Source organism: Medicago sativa, chromosome 4 (genome assembly GCF_051527215.1).
Source record: "Medicago sativa cultivar Bolivia chromosome 4, Bolivia_mono, whole genome shotgun sequence".
Lineage (NCBI taxonomy): Eukaryota > Viridiplantae > Streptophyta > Magnoliopsida > Fabales > Fabaceae > Medicago > Medicago sativa.
Window position 1 is genome coordinate 81,159,657 of NC_140752.1, and position 16,215 is coordinate 81,175,871.

Here is a 16,215-nt window from a genome sequence, read left to right on the forward strand (position 1 = left end):
AAAGATCCTCGATAATATTTAATTTGATCTACGATTTTATGGCAGCACTTCCCTGATCCTCAATTTTCTCAACTTGATGGCAGCTTTCACAAGGTTAAATTGATGTCATAAAACCAATGATATGAAATTATTATTTTTTTGTTCCGAACTTTCAATTTTATCACTCCCAGATTACAACTGTAAACGTTGAAAATGAAAAAACCGAAATAGTATTAATTCATTGTCTTTTAATGCAATAAATATAATGCAAATTTATCAATTAGGAATTTTTAATAGGTCAAACATTTTTTTTTTGTTGAATTTGTGTTCTTTAATCTACCTAATAGTTTTTGCCGTTAAAACTTGAGAAATAATGATTATCATGTTTGAACTGGAATGTAATTTGATGCAATGATAGAATTAAGATTTTTCATTGCAACTTATAATGTAGGTATAATTGTTCTTAGACAACTCTCTAAATGAGTGAAATGAATATGAGTCCCACCATTTTATGCTAGACACATTTTCATCCAATAAGTTGAAGATTGTATCAAAAAGAGTAATTCAAGAACTTCTCATATATTTTTTTGGTGAACATTCACTTTTTTTATACAGTAAGACATAAAAATACACTTGACACTATTTAAATTCACTTATGACTTTGTTTTATGAATTACATTTAAGAACAATAAAAAGAAACAATCGAGAAGTAGGAAAGAAACAAATTAATTGTTAAAGGTTTAATTTTTTAGGAAAGAAGATTAAGTGTTAAAAGAAATCAATTTTTTTGTCAAAAAAAAAGAAATCAATTTTAAAAAATTATTTGTCATTGTCAATAAAAGTATACCTAAAAAAATGAAATAATTTTTAACTTAGAGAATTTTGCATTGTTTTTTGAATTTTTCACATGGAAATTAAATAATTTAAAATGACTTCCTTGACATAAATATTGCTAAATCAAAATGTGCAAGTGATTAATTAATGAATTACTATTTGTTATTTTATTTTTTATTATGAAATTTAATCCACACAAATGGTATTGAAATTAATTTGAATATTTAATACTCCTTTAACAACATTTTTGGGACATTAGTGTGAGTGTGTTGGTTTGTACCAACCACACTTATTTCTCTTCCCGGTTAATTACGTGATGTTAACCACTAGGCTAAAAGCAAAACAAAAAAATAGAATTTTTTTATGATTATCTTCAATTATTTAATTTATATTTAATTTAATTACTACTGTGTTTTACTAATAATTATGAATGATTGTGGTGCATTTATCAATTAATGTTGTTATAAAACAAAATATACAATTTCGTCATGTAATCACACATTTAGCATTTTGAATTCTATATGCTTTTATTCTGGTATGATGCATTAATGGTACCATAAAATGAAAATGAAATTTAATCATTGCATAATTAAATATTAATAACAAGTTTCTATTTTTTGTACAAAAAAAAAAAACAAGTTTCTATTTCAGTTGTTGTTCATGTGACATTCATTCTTATCAACATATGAATATAAATTTTCAAAATTTTAAAATGTATATAAACAATAAAGTATTAAACATGTTCCTCCATTTCAGAGCCTCATCTATTCTAATTGACTTTGATTTTGGAATGTTTTTTTTTTTTTTGTTACAATAGAGAAAAAAACAAAAACAAAAGGGGGCTACTCCCTAACAAATGCTACACCTCATGCATAAGCAAGGAGCAGACTATACAAATCAATTTGAGGTTTAGATAACTTTACAAAAGGATAGTTGGATTGCACTCTATCTTAGCAGGAACATCCGCATACACAATACATTTCTAAAGAGTATGCTCAATAGTTGACAAAAACATTGGTATAAGACCATAGATAGTCCCTTAAGTTGTGACTCATTGACATTACTTTGTTCTCTTCATCAACTCAAGTACATCATGAACCTTAGGTTACAAGGGTAACAATGGACAATTGGATAGATTTAATATTTTTTTCTTCAGAATAATCGGAAATTCCTCTTTTGCTTTACAATATTTGTATTGCTTTTATTTCTCATGGTTATATGTTTTTTTAAGGGTTATTCAAGGTTATAATAGGTTCTTATGTTATTATAGACTTATCAAAATTCATTTGCATATACTACTTAAAATTTATGTACAATAACTAATTGATTAAGTAAGCATCCATCTAAGGGTACAATTAAAGAATACAACATATTTAAATATATTTGTTTCATAAAAGCAAGTTTATACTAAAAATAAGATGTTAGGAGTTCATATGTCATGTACTTTTTTTGGGGTACAACAAATGACATATATTTTATTTTACAAATCAGAAAAGTGAGTCATATTTGAATCAAGCCAATGACTGATGAGAAATTTTACATTTTTGTCAATAGTTTATCCTTGAAATTTCCAATTGAGTTGGACAAGCTTTACTTTTTATGGCCTAAATGGTGAGTTAAATATTGGACTGACATACATGTTAGTGTACCAATATATTTGCACTGCTAAATGAACTACATGTTAAAGTAAGTGAAGGGCAAATACAAGGAGTTCATGGGAGCAATGTCGTCATTAGCGTCACTTCAATAGAACAACGTAGTTCTGGCAGGGTTCAGGCGCGATGCTTTTGGCCTACAATCTGCCGTCAATAATAGTGGTATTTGAGGGTGCCATTTGCTGCCCCAAACGGCTATCGCATATGACAATAGGGTTTCATGGCAAAATTTCTCAAATCATTTTTCTTAAAACCATGGTCTTTTTTTAAGGATATACATGTCAATTCGAACCCTTTTTAAGTTCTAAATTGTATTGCTTTCTAGAATCTTTAATTATTAGGTATGAAGGCCTCTTTTTTTTTATGTATTTTTCTATTTTTGATTATTAATGTTTACTTTGTACTCTGTTTTTAATCTTTGCAAAAATGGCTATCATGTTATTCGCTATACTGTCAATGACAAATCTAGCCAAAATTTTACGAGGGGAACAAATATATAGAAATAAAAAAAAAACTATTTTTGCGAATTTTCTCTTTACATTTTTCGTTGTTGACCAAAATATGTGTGTAGTTACTACAGAGATTGAAAGTGTCAAAACAATCAAAATAAATTTAAATATCAAATGATAATTTTGTCTTTCATATATCTACTACTACTTTTCACAAACAAACTATTTGGGGTAACTAAAGTTGCATTGTTTGTGTAGCTAAATATAAAAATACACTAACTTATAAAAAAAGTAAATAAACTAAAGAAAATTGAGTAGCCAAGGCCACCCAAACGTGACAATACCCTCCGCCCATGTATACCCTATCACAATTTAAGGGCCGTGTTATGTGATGTTATATGAGATTAAAAATATTTTAAGGGTTGGTTCCACCATCTCAAATTCATGTTATTTGGACTCTTTTCAATTTCTTACAATTTATTTTCTAAACACACATATTAAAATACAAAAATAACATTAATGCGTGGGAATAGGCATTAAAATACATATTAGTGGGACCAATTTAAGGACTCTTTTTAGTTTACTACCATTGGAGTCATTGATTCCTTATTCGGTACTTTCATAAAAAGATTATAAATAAGTGATGTGTACATGATTTAAAGACTCTTTAGTTTACTACCATTATGAATGTTACAAGTAACCTTCACTATAACATTTTGTGCAAGTAACATTCACTAGAAGATTGTGTTGGAACAAAATATGTTTAACAATGAACCTTAAAGAGTTTTGATGATAACAAGGTATTAAAAATTGTAAATTGGACTAGCTAATATTTGTTCAAGTGTACAGGACCATAATTAAAAAGTTACATCATTAAGAGGTTCTGAATGAGCAAATAAAGAGCAAAAGGAATCAACAAAAGTGAAGCTTAGACGCTCCTGAAGGCAATATGCTCCTGAAGAGAAAAAGCGCTCCTGAAGTCAAGCTGCTCCTGAAGAGAGTAAAATGCTTCTGAAGAGTAAAAGCGCTCCTGACGAAATAGTGCTTCTGAAGATTAGTGATCCTGAAGACAAGAGGTCCAGAAGCGCCACGTCATCATCAGAAGCTACATTATCAGAAGCTGCCTCATCAGAAGCCATTTCACCAGAAGCTGAAGATCAACTGAATTTGAGAAATTCAAGGATTCAAGAGCTATGTCATGGATCGAAATTCATCAAAGGACAACAAAAGATTAGTGGAATTTTGCAACGGTCATTTCAAAGGTGTTTGAAGGCATGTGCTTGGAATTTTGGACGAAAGCGTTGATATTGTACTATTGTACGAACTGTACAACCACCTTCTCCACTACTCTGTTTTGTGTCCACGCTACAAGACAAGAAAGCAACTCCAGAATACGGCTTCGCCTGCAAAGATGTTCCTTTGGATTAGGAATGGATTTCAAATTTGTTCTTCATAGGACAATAACCAAATCGGGCAAAAGATTATTGGTGAAAGATCAAGCTTCAACAACGACTCTTTGATGTGCTGGCAATTTCACAACGTCTCTTTCACACCTCTATATAAAGGAGTGAAGACTTAGAGATTTGGTAATGCTGAACGAAAGACTCACAACATTTTTACAAGTGCCAAACCTCTGCTGAAATTGTTCTGCATTCACTTAGAATTTCTGTGTCTCAAAGTTTCATTTTAGAAATTCTTAAGTTATTGAGTCTGTATCTGACCTGTATTGTGAACACCTCTGATTGTATATCAAGTGTTCAACCTTAAACAATTTTATTTGTAATTTTGTTTAGTTAGAAGTCTCTTGCAGTTGTGCTTGAGCAGGGAAGTCTCTTGATTGTGTTCTTGAGCATAGGAAGACTCTTGCAAAGTGTGCTTGAGCAAAGGAAGTTTCTTGCAGGTGTGCTTGAGCAATTGTAATCAGATATTACATTCTAGTGAAATCTCCTTGGAAGTGCAAGGGGGACTGGACTACTTTCGGATTGTGGAAGTGATAAGTGCTAAAAAGTGTTAATTTCATGTTATATTTTAAGCACTTTTTGTTACTTGTTTTGCAAGTTATTGAAGGAAAAGCCGAAAAATTAGCGTTAAATGCCTTATTACGCTTTATATATCGTACTCTATCCTTTTATGCAGGAATTTACCCCAAGACACTGAGCAAAGACCAAAAATCATGAAAAAGTGCAAAATGGCAGAAAACTGTACAGAGAGATACGCTATTAGCGTATCTGGGGCGTGGTTTGGAAGAAAGTCGCTATTAGCGACATCTACGCTATTAGCGTAAGAGCTCCAGACAACTACGCTAATAGCGTACCTGGAGCGAAGCAGGAGCTGGTTGTCAAGAAACACGTTATTAGCGTGATCTACGCTATTAGTGTAAATGCTCCAGGGGACTACGCTATTAGCGCGATTTGGGCGAAGCAGGGCAAAAGGACCAACGTGGCACAATTTCATTGGCCACAGCTTAGGCCGACCTACTTCGCTAATAGCGTATATTTCGCTATTAGCGTAGGTGTAAAAACTCAGCCCATTTAAATAGAACTTTTACCTCTCTTTGGATAATAAATTAGATATAAATTATTCCATTAGATATTTTATAGATTCTTAGAGAGATAAAATAGGGTAGATCATATAGAGTGAGAGTGATTTTGGAAGTTGGATCTTTCTTCCTTTGTTGAGACATCACAAGGTGAATGAATCCTTCCTTTTCAATCCATCCTTGCAAGGCTTCCATGATGATGTGTAGCTAAATACCCTTTGTTGGGATGAGAGGTACTTGATCCTTGCTAAACATGTAATCTTTTGATCTTGCAAAATATGTTTCTAGCAATTTATATTCAATATAGTTGTTATTCTTGTTGTTAATGCTTTTGGATACTTAATCAGGCTGGACACGGTCGATTAAGTTATCCGATCGACTTTGTTATCTTTTAAATGATTTGGTCACTAATGTTTAAAAGATGCGTTAGAAATAACTATATCGTTTTATGACACGATCGATTATGTTATCTTTTGAATGGTTAGGGCACGAATGTTTGAAAGATAACTTAGAAATGATGATATCGCTTTGGACACGAAGGGTATTGTAGAGCTAGAATGACAATCTATCATAGGTTATATCACTCTTGACAAGTTTGTAGATCTTTGATAGTCACCTTTAATCATGAACTTAATGCTTTTGGACACTTAGTCAGGCTGGACACGGTCGATTGAGTGATCCAATCGACTTTGTTATCGTTTAAGGGATTTGAACACGAATGTTTAAACGATAACCGAAGTGATTGTGATAATGTTGGTTATATAGCTAGAATTCGTATGGATCATTTGGTTATGTGTGATGCTTGGTTAAGGAACTCTAGTCTTAACAAGTTTCAAACCTTATAATCTCATCTTTTTACTTTTGCATATTAGTTAGCCTAGTTGTAAATGAAACAACCAAACAACCACCCTTTTTACTTAGAATGATAATTGACGTTGAACTATCCTTGATATCGCACTAATCCCTGTGGAGACGATACAAATACTTATCTTGTTTGATGTTAAAAACAACTTCATCAAAATGGCGCCGTTGCCGGGGATTGGTGTTTAGATATCATAGATAGAACGATTGATTTATCATTTTAAGTATTCGTACATATTCCGTAAATATTTTCTTTACTTGATAGTTGTTTGTACTAACCCCTCTTTGATAAACAAAGAAAAGTTTCTTGTTAGTTATTTCCGTTTCAGGATCATCACCTAGAAAAAAATCATGGCTGATCATGGTTATAGCAACTTCTATACTCCATCCGAGTATGAATCCTATCAACAGTATCATTCTTATGAAGATGAGAGATATTCGGTGATAGAAAATACTTTGAACATCTTCATGCAACAATCCATGATAAACACGCAAAATACCAACCGGAGATTGAAGAATTTATCATTACAGTTGGAGATGATGCAAGCACAAATCATGGAGAACCAATCCAACATTCAATCCACTCATGATGGAGAGATTGTTAGAGAAGGTGTTGTTGAACTTGAGGAAGATATAATGAAAGAAATAGAGCCACCACTTGAAATAGAACTTCCTCAAGAACGGTCAGATTCTGAGGAGGCCAAAATTGTTGATGATGGAGAAGTGATAGAGGTGGTAGAGAAAAAGGAACGGTTACTATGCAAGGAAGACTTAATGGAAGCAAGGGGGAAGAAAGTGAACAAGGTAGAAATCGATCGGGTCATTGATGAAATTAGTGCCTTGTTCAATAAACCAATGTTAAGGAGGACATGGACTCCACATCAGCTGTACCTAAAGTTCATGGAATTCCTCCCAAAGCGTAGGGTTTCAAAAGATGATGTGTTGTCCGTCTCATTTTGGCCACCCTAACGAAAAAGGCGTCGAGCTAACGACGTTAAACAAGCGCTTGTTGGGAGGCAACCCAACTTTGCAAGTCCATTTATTGTTTTAATGCATAATAATTTTGTTAGCACTTTTGGTTGATTAGGTACTTCATTTTGTTTTAATTGTGGAAGTTTCTTTTGTATCACTCTTGCTTAAATTTCAAATCTCAGATGATTGATAATGATTCATAGTTGTGATCAAAAGCGCAAAGCCAAGGTACAAGTTTCCAGTTTTTCTAGGTTTTTACTCAAATATGGAACGAGTACTTTGTGTAAATTTGATGTCATTTAGTTCTTCGCAATAATGTGTTTGTTTGTGAACCACTCAGTACTAGCTAAAAGTGAGGAAACCTCAAGTGTTTGTACATATGCAAGGAGATTGGCTTTCATTGTTTAACTCGATTGTGTTATTTTAAATCCAATAATTGTTTTAAATTATGTGAAGGCATGGAAGTGATCAAGGCACATTTTTGTTAATGAGTGAAACATACTTGACCACAAATAGCCTACCTTGTGAGAAGAGCGAGTATTTGCTAACCCATTTGAGCCAAATGAATCAGAGTCCTCAATTATGAACTGTCAATTCATAAGCACAATGCTTGATGAATTTAACTTTTCAATATCCAGTTCATTCTTGACGCACTTTAAGACTCTGATATGTTTTTAATTGTTGAACCCTAAAACTTCAATGTTTATTTGTCTCTTTTGCCTTAGAGTAAGGGAACATTCAAATAGAGTGTATTTTGATTCAAGTTGGGGAGAGAATGTAGATGTAAATCTTTTGTCAAGTACAATGGTGTAATTTTATCTTTGATCAAGACAACATGGTGTTGTAAATACAAAAAGAAAAGAAAACAATGTGTACATGAAAAGAAAAAGAAAAAGAGAAAAAGAAAGAAAAATCCAAAAATAGAATAAGTTGTCAAGATCAAAGTGTATCATTTGTAAACACCAAAGGTTTATAATGATTGGTAGGGAAGATTGTGAATTTTAATGGTTGATACAAGGAATGTTCCTCTTTGTTAGGCTTTTTGATTTCAATTGCCCCACATATGACATTTCTTTTGTAGCCAAGCCAAGTTATAACCCTTAAAGACCTTTTGATCCATGTTTTTATGCCTTTTGAAATGATATTTGGATGGACACATAACTTGATTGGAATGTTAACTTGATTGCCGGATGTGTGTTCATAACCCTCATTTATATGTTTTCAAGTGTTTATCTACTTTCAAAGAAGTGTGTTAGGTGTGGTTCGTAAATAAGTGTATTATTGTCTTGAAATATTTGACATGAACTTTGTACTTAGGACTCATCCCATGTTGGTAGTAGAATTTTAGATTAGTTGGAAACTTAGACTTGCCCGTGCATTCACTTTTAAATCATTCATCTGAAAAAGTTTTCAAAGCCTTTTGTACTTGTGTCTTGGCTTATTAACTTGTTTGATTTTCAATCTTTTGTTTGAGGACAAACAAAGAGTTAAGTTGGGGAGAGTTTGATAAGTGCTAAAAAGTGTTAATTTCATGTTATATTTTAAGCACTTTTTGTTACTTGTTTTGCAAGTTATTGAAGGAAAAGCCGAAAAATTAGCGTTAAATGCCTTATTACGCTTTATATATCGTACTCTATCCTTTTATGCAGGAATTTACCCCAAGACACTGAGCAAAGACCAAAAATCATGAAAAAGTGCAAAATGGCAGAAAACTGTACAGAGAGATACGCTATTAGCGTATCTGGGGCGTGGTTTGGAAGAAAGTCGCTATTAGCGACATCTACGCTATTAGCGTAAGAGCTCCAGACAACTACGCTAATAGCGTACCTGGAGCGAAGCAGGAGCTGGTTGTCAAGAAACACGCTATTAGCGTGATCTACGCTATTAGCGTAAATGCTCCAGGGGACTACGCTATTAGCGCGATTTGGGCGAAGCAGGACAAAAGGACCAACGTGGCACAATTTCATTGGCCACAGCTTAGGCCGACCTACTTCGCTAATAGCGTATATTTCGCTATTAGCGTAGGTGTAAAAACTCAGCCCATTTAAATAGAACTTTTACCTCTCTTTGGATAATAAATTAGATATAAATTATTCCATTAGATATTTTATAGATTCTTAGAGAGATAAAATAGGGTAGATCATATAGAGTGAGAGTGATTTTGGAAGTTGGATCTTTCTTCCTTTGTTGAGACATCACAAGGTGAATGAATCCTTCCTTTTCAATCCATCCTTGCAAGGCTTCCATGATGATGTGTAGCTAAATACCCTTTGTTGGGATGAGAGGTACTTGATCCTTGCTAAACATGTAATCTTTTGATCTTGCAAAATATGTTTCTAGCAATTTATATTCAATATAGTTGTTATTCTTGTTGTTAATGCTTTTGGATACTTAATCAGGCTGGACACGGTCGATTAAGTTATCCGATCGACTTTGTTATCTTTTAAATGATTTGGTCACTAATGTTTAAAAGATGCGTTAGAAATAACTATATCGTTTTATGACACGATCGATTATGTTATCTTTTGAATGGTTAGGGCACGAATGTTTGAAAGATAACTTAGAAATGATGATATCGCTTTGGACACGAAGGGTATTGTAGAGCTAGAATGACAATCTATCATAGGTTATATCACTCTTGACAAGTTTGTAGATCTTTGATAGTCACCTTTAATCATGAACTTAATGCTTTTGGACACTTAGTCAGGCTGGACACGGTCGATTGAGTGATCCAATCGACTTTGTTATCGTTTAAGGGATTTGAACACGAATGTTTAAACGATAACCGAAGTGATTGTGATAATGTTGGTTATATAGCTAGAATTCGTATGGATCATTTGGTTATGTGTGATGCTTGGTTAAGGAACTCTAGTCTTAACAAGTTTCAAACCTTATAATCTCATCTTTTTACTTTTGCATATTAGTTAGCCTAGTTGTAAATGAAACAACCAAACAACCACCCTTTTTACTTAGAATGATAATTGACGTTGAACTATCCTTGATATCGCACTAATCCCTGTGGAGACGATACAAATACTTATCTTGTTTGATGTTAAAAACAACTTCATCAGGAAGGAACCAGTATAATTGCTTTGTGTCTTTAGAAGCTGTTTCACTTAGCTTCTGATCAGTGTGTTCAGTTTTTAGAGAAACGAAGAATTTTTCAAAACACAATTCAACCCCCCTTCTTGTGTTTTTCTCATCTTCAGATCGTACCTACGAATATAGATATGATGGATTTGGTTAGATATCTTCTTTTCTCTCTATTCAATGTTGTACTTTTGACCACCTATAATCATTTTCTTAAATCTCCAAATTCTAATGTAATTCGGCTATTGTTTTGTCTTGGCATGGTGATAATGATAATGCCGCATACGGGTAATATGGTTTGTTGTTTTTCCTACATCATACATTTTTTATTGGTACAATTATTTATTTAATAATAAAATTTTCAACCATTTTTTAAACCAACACAATCTTGAATAATTCCTAAAAAATTAATCCTAGAGATTGATAAAGAATATTTCGGTTCGACTGTTGTTTGTAAATCAAAGAAAACAATGGTTTATGTATATCAAACCACACGACAACGCTTAAAAAAGGATGCTTTATGCTAAGAGAAGTGATATTTGTACATCTCTTTCTTACAACTTTCATGACAACTTTGTTTTTCTCTACAATGATTGGTCAAAAACAATAGAGAGAGAAAAAGGAAGAGAGAGAATAAAAGCATAATGTGAGTATGATAGAGAAAGTTGTCAAAAAGTTGTTAGAAAATGGTTGTACAAATATCATTTCTCTTATGCTAATTAGTTTTTGAAAGGGATAAAGTGTCCAGGTATTCCAAACCACAAGTTGAGGCTTAGAAAATGATGTCTATCCTAATAATTTTTTAAATGACATAAATGGCCCGTGTATTCCAAACCACAAGGTGAGGCTGAAAAATGATGACTTGCAATGTTGATGAAAAATATTGATCAGACAATTAGGTTATACAAGGTTAATAGTCAATGATTTGACCCAAGAACTTTATTAGATATTTTATTGTACGTCCAGATGCAAGTTCTACAACATGCACTCAAATGTGTATTCATTATCAATTTCATACATGATATACAATTATGCAACATACTTGCATGTATTTACCCACAATTCTCAAGTTACCTAATATCATAAAACAATCCAAATTATTATTTTGTTACATATCCATACCTTCAATTTTAAACAATTAACACAAACTTCGTTCAATTATATTTGGGTCGAATACACGACCCTGTTTTGTTTTTGAAACAATATTTGAGTTTGATTGATTTCACACACAATTTCACTATCAATATGGCCAGATAACCCTGAAATATTTTCCATTGTTTAAATACTTCACAAAATACATTGTATTTTTATTTTAAAATTTTATTACAATAGTTAATTTTAATTAATTTTAGAAAAGAATAAGAATTGCAAATAACAATAATTACCCGTGCTTGGCACGGGCCACATACTAATTTTTGAAAAGTAAAACCAATCACAAAGAAGCATTTAGTGCATTAGTTAATGCTTATTCTGCCTTAGTTGTTGATTGTGGGTTCGAGTCCCTGCCATGCCAATTTTTTTTGTTGATTGTGGGTTCGAGTACCTGCCATGCCAATTTTTTGAAAAAAGCTTTGAAGCTCGGTCAACGTGAGCATTGACTCGGCCGGTTTGCAAAAAACCGTCGAGTCACCGGTTTTTAGCAGGTTTGGCCGGTTTCCACCGGTTTGACAACATAACCGATCCATTAATCAATTCGAACCGGCTACCACACCGGTTCATGGTTGGACCGGTCCGACCGACCGATCCGGTCCGGTTTTCTAAACTATGTCTTCACTATTTCAATCGATGCTTTGAACCCCAAATTACTTTTTGGCCCTAAACCACTTCCACCCAAAATCGGATTCTCACTTAAATCGCTTTCGACCCCAAAAATCTTTCACCACTGCTTAGTTGTATCGTTCTAAAGACTTCTCCGCTTAATCATATGGCTGCCATCTCAATTGCTGATAGAACATCGGAGCGCCCCCTCGGAAACCACCTTGGCAACGTTGTGTTTTGATTACTTCATCTTTCCTCGTTTTGAGATTTATTGCATCTGTTGGTGTTTTCGTTGTGTTTTGATTACTTCATCTTTCCTCGTTTTGAGATTTATTGCATCTGTTGGTGTTTTTCTCTCATTTGGTGAAGGACGCTTTTGAGCTTTTCGTGGAAATGCCCATAAAATAAACACTCTGACAAACCATTGTGTGTTAAGAGAATCTTGTGGCTGAATATCCTTCTTTTCTGTTACTCTCCAACAATCAATTAGTTCCTGATCGAAGGTTTAAGATGGATTTTTACGAGACAATTAAAAGTCAAACCGTGTCTGCATCAAATGCAATTTGTCATAAGTGGATAAGTTTTAAGACTGTGGCATCTCATCTCTTCAATATCCAAGACCGATTGAGGAAGCGATTGATTTCATGGATGCTAGGATACAAAAATTGGCCTGATGCCCCTAAGCTCTATACTCATTATATGATTTCTAGTGTAGTTGGTTTATCTTTAAATTTTAAGTCCTTCACGAGAATGGGGAATGCCCTTGCACTACACATTAAATTTGGTGTAATGGTTCTTTCAGGATTTGAATGAATTTTTTTTTTTTCCGGTAAAAAGAAGTTAATCTCAAAGGCAAAGCCACTGTTTCATTTTTCTTGTGGAACGAGTTAGAAAACATTATCATATTTCATTTACACTTTAGAGGACCAGAGGATTATAAATGACAATATTAGAAAGAGCACGAGAGAGATATGTTGAAATTATAATTTTGTCCTTGCATTTTAATCGAAATTACAAAAATGTCACTGATGTTGTATTTTTGTCATAATTTGTGTGTTTGTTTATCATTTCTGAAATAAAATATTGAAAAATCCAACATTGATAGTTGCAATATTCTAAAACTAATCGGAAGTTACAAACCAATAAAAACTTTTAAGGATATTTGAGGGGTGTGTGAGCAACCCAAGGGGCTAGTGGTTGAAATGTCAAAACTGCCCATGGTGTTGTATTTGTGTCACATATTTTGTGTCTAGTTATCATTACTGTATCAGATAGTAGTACTTCATCAATTTTAAAGTATTGCGACTTTAGAGGTACATTACTTCTCGAGAGTCTTCATTTTTAATGTTAATCACCCTACTTTTTACGATCCTACTGCTACGGGTGACACTTAACATGGGGGAGGGGTAGTCATATCCAAGACACCATTTTTTTAAGAGTATCAAAATTATTATTTTTACCTTTTTTTATGACTAAAAAAAACTTTTAACTAAAAAAAATATTAATTATTTAAAATGATCAACTTCAATTAAACCTAAATTTTAATGTTGTTTAAAATTATGAATTCAAGTTTTTATTTAACTTTCAAACATATTTTTTTTTTCCTTCTTTTGACAAAATTCTCTCTGAAAGATATCTGGTTAAGTTGGAAGAGACTCCTTATCATCTCATCCAAGTGCTCTTGGATAAGTTTTGTTTTAGATAGGAAGACAAAAAAGTACATTTAAACTTTTGTTTTTATTTATCTTCAAGTGACTATTATTTATTTATTAATTTTATTACATACTTTTATTAATAATTTCATTTATTACATATACTTATTCCTAAAACTTCATTCATCCTCACAAATAAAGGAACTTCATTTTAATCACATGAATGTTAACATAACTTGGATATTTTTATCAAATTTTATACGCATTAAATACTATTTGATACTTAGGGCTCGTTTAGATTTGACTTATTTTGAGCTTATGCAAAACAACTTATGCAAATAAATAAGTTTTTTTTTGTTAATTTATAAGTTTTCACTAACGAAAATTTTATCTTCAAAACCTGTTTGTTTATAAACTACATTTACAAACTTATGAATAATACATAAAAGCTTATTTATTTATTAGTTGTTTTGCATAAGTTCAAAATAAGTCTAATCCAAACGGGATCTTGTTCATATCTAGATCACAATTGAAGGAGAACCAGCTTATCATTCGATATATAAACAAACAAGATGAGGGGTTTACTAGTTAAAGGGTAGTAAGCGTATCTTTGGATTCATTTTTAGAGAAGACAAAATTTATTTTAAAGGAGTAAAATTAATTTTGACATGTTTAGATGCTACCAAGTACAATTGATTTTAACTTTAAAATTGATTAAAACTTGTTAAAACTAGCCTAAATTTATTATTCAAATAACTTTTCCATCAATGTATTCAACATAAATTATTTTATATTCAATCTAGCCAAAATCAATTTCAATTAATTCATCAACTAATTCAAAATCAAATTTTATCACCTCAAAACCAAATAAGCACAACATTAACGTAGAAATGATAGTAAAGTAACAAACCAATTGTCTGGAACCAGGAAGCTAGTTTAGTTTTAGTTCAATTCAAGTGACCATTGAGAGTATTCAGTTCGAATTTTGTTTAATATAATATTTTTTCCAACTTTACTTGTCACTCAATTTATCGTAGAAATGATGGTTAAGACAAAAAAAAAAAAAAAACACTTATTGTGTGTGTGTGGAATTAACGATGGTAGGAAAATAAAATCTACCAATTGTGTGTGTGAAATTAACGATGGTAGAAAAATAGTTTACTCGTCAATGAAAATATGACCCATAATGGAGCATTTATAGTATATAACAATAAACAGATGAGAGAAACTAAAGTAGACAAATACGTAGCATAAAAACTGATATGTCAACGAAGAACACATTCAGAGATTAAATAAAAAACTTACCAAAAACAACACTGAAATATTATTTTATTTTGTTGCATGACATTATCATGCCATGCCATGATACAGTATAGACTTAGCAAAATATATATATATCGCTAAGACCCTTTTAGCTCTGTATAATGTTATTAATAGGGTGTTAGACCAACATAATTGCCCGGAGGATCATAGTTGCAAGTGACAAACCACCATCCATTGGTACATTGTACCCTAGCACACCCTAAACGGACAGAGTTACGCCACACAACTTGAGTATAATGCAAGCATTGTCCTCCATTGATGCATGAATTAGTGTTATAATCATAGTATTGTTTTTCATTAACCCACATATTTACCGCAGTAACTCCAGTGAATGTACCACTTGAGCCTTTGCCAAGATTCTCACCCTAAGGTCCATTTGAGGGAACCATATTGCAATCACTTTTCCTTGAATTTGCATAGTTCAAAGCATAGGTAGCAACTGTGTTGTCCCAAGTAATGTTTGCAACGCCAACTTGTGCACGAGCTGTGTTGTGGGCATCCAGAAAATCTTGAGGTAAATTTTGTGCATTGGAGAATGAAAACCAAAGGGATAAAATGGTCAAGAAGAGGCTAAAAAGTGAAAATGTGTGGTTGAAACTCATTGTTAGTTATGTTTTGTATCTTAGATGAGAGTTGAGAAGTTGTGTTAATGATGGTTCTTCTTGCATTGCATGGATGAGATTATTTATAGGGGTGTGTTTGCGTATTTTTAATTTAAATTTATTAAGTTCATAATCCGGGTCTTACTATTTTTGGTGAAAGAGAGGGTACTTGTTGTTTTTGGATTTCCAAACTGTTGTATTTGGATTTCCAAATTCTATTATCTACCGAAGTTGTTACTAGGTTGAGTCACGACCAGGTCGCTCTCTTTAAGACGTTTCGTGACACTACCCAAAATTGTGCAAGGTAGACTATCAACCACGCCGCTCCAGGATAAAACAAGCCCAGCTACAACTGTGCGGTTAACTACTGCACTGTAGAAAACCGTTCGAGAATTACACCTTCAAATATGGTACTAAGACCACTCTTTAATACTGAAACCACTTTAATATGGTATTATTACCATTCTATTATGGTGCTAAGACCACTCAAATATGGTGTTT

The 16,215-nt window shown here is 32.7% G+C and overlaps 1 pseudogene; it reads right to left on the reverse strand.

The window, feature by feature from the left end:
- Positions 1–15,029: 15,029 nt before the first annotated feature.
- Positions 15,030–15,801, reverse strand: LOC146932547 (pathogenesis-related protein 1B-like; annotated as a pseudogene).
- Positions 15,802–16,215: the final 414 nt, after the last annotated feature.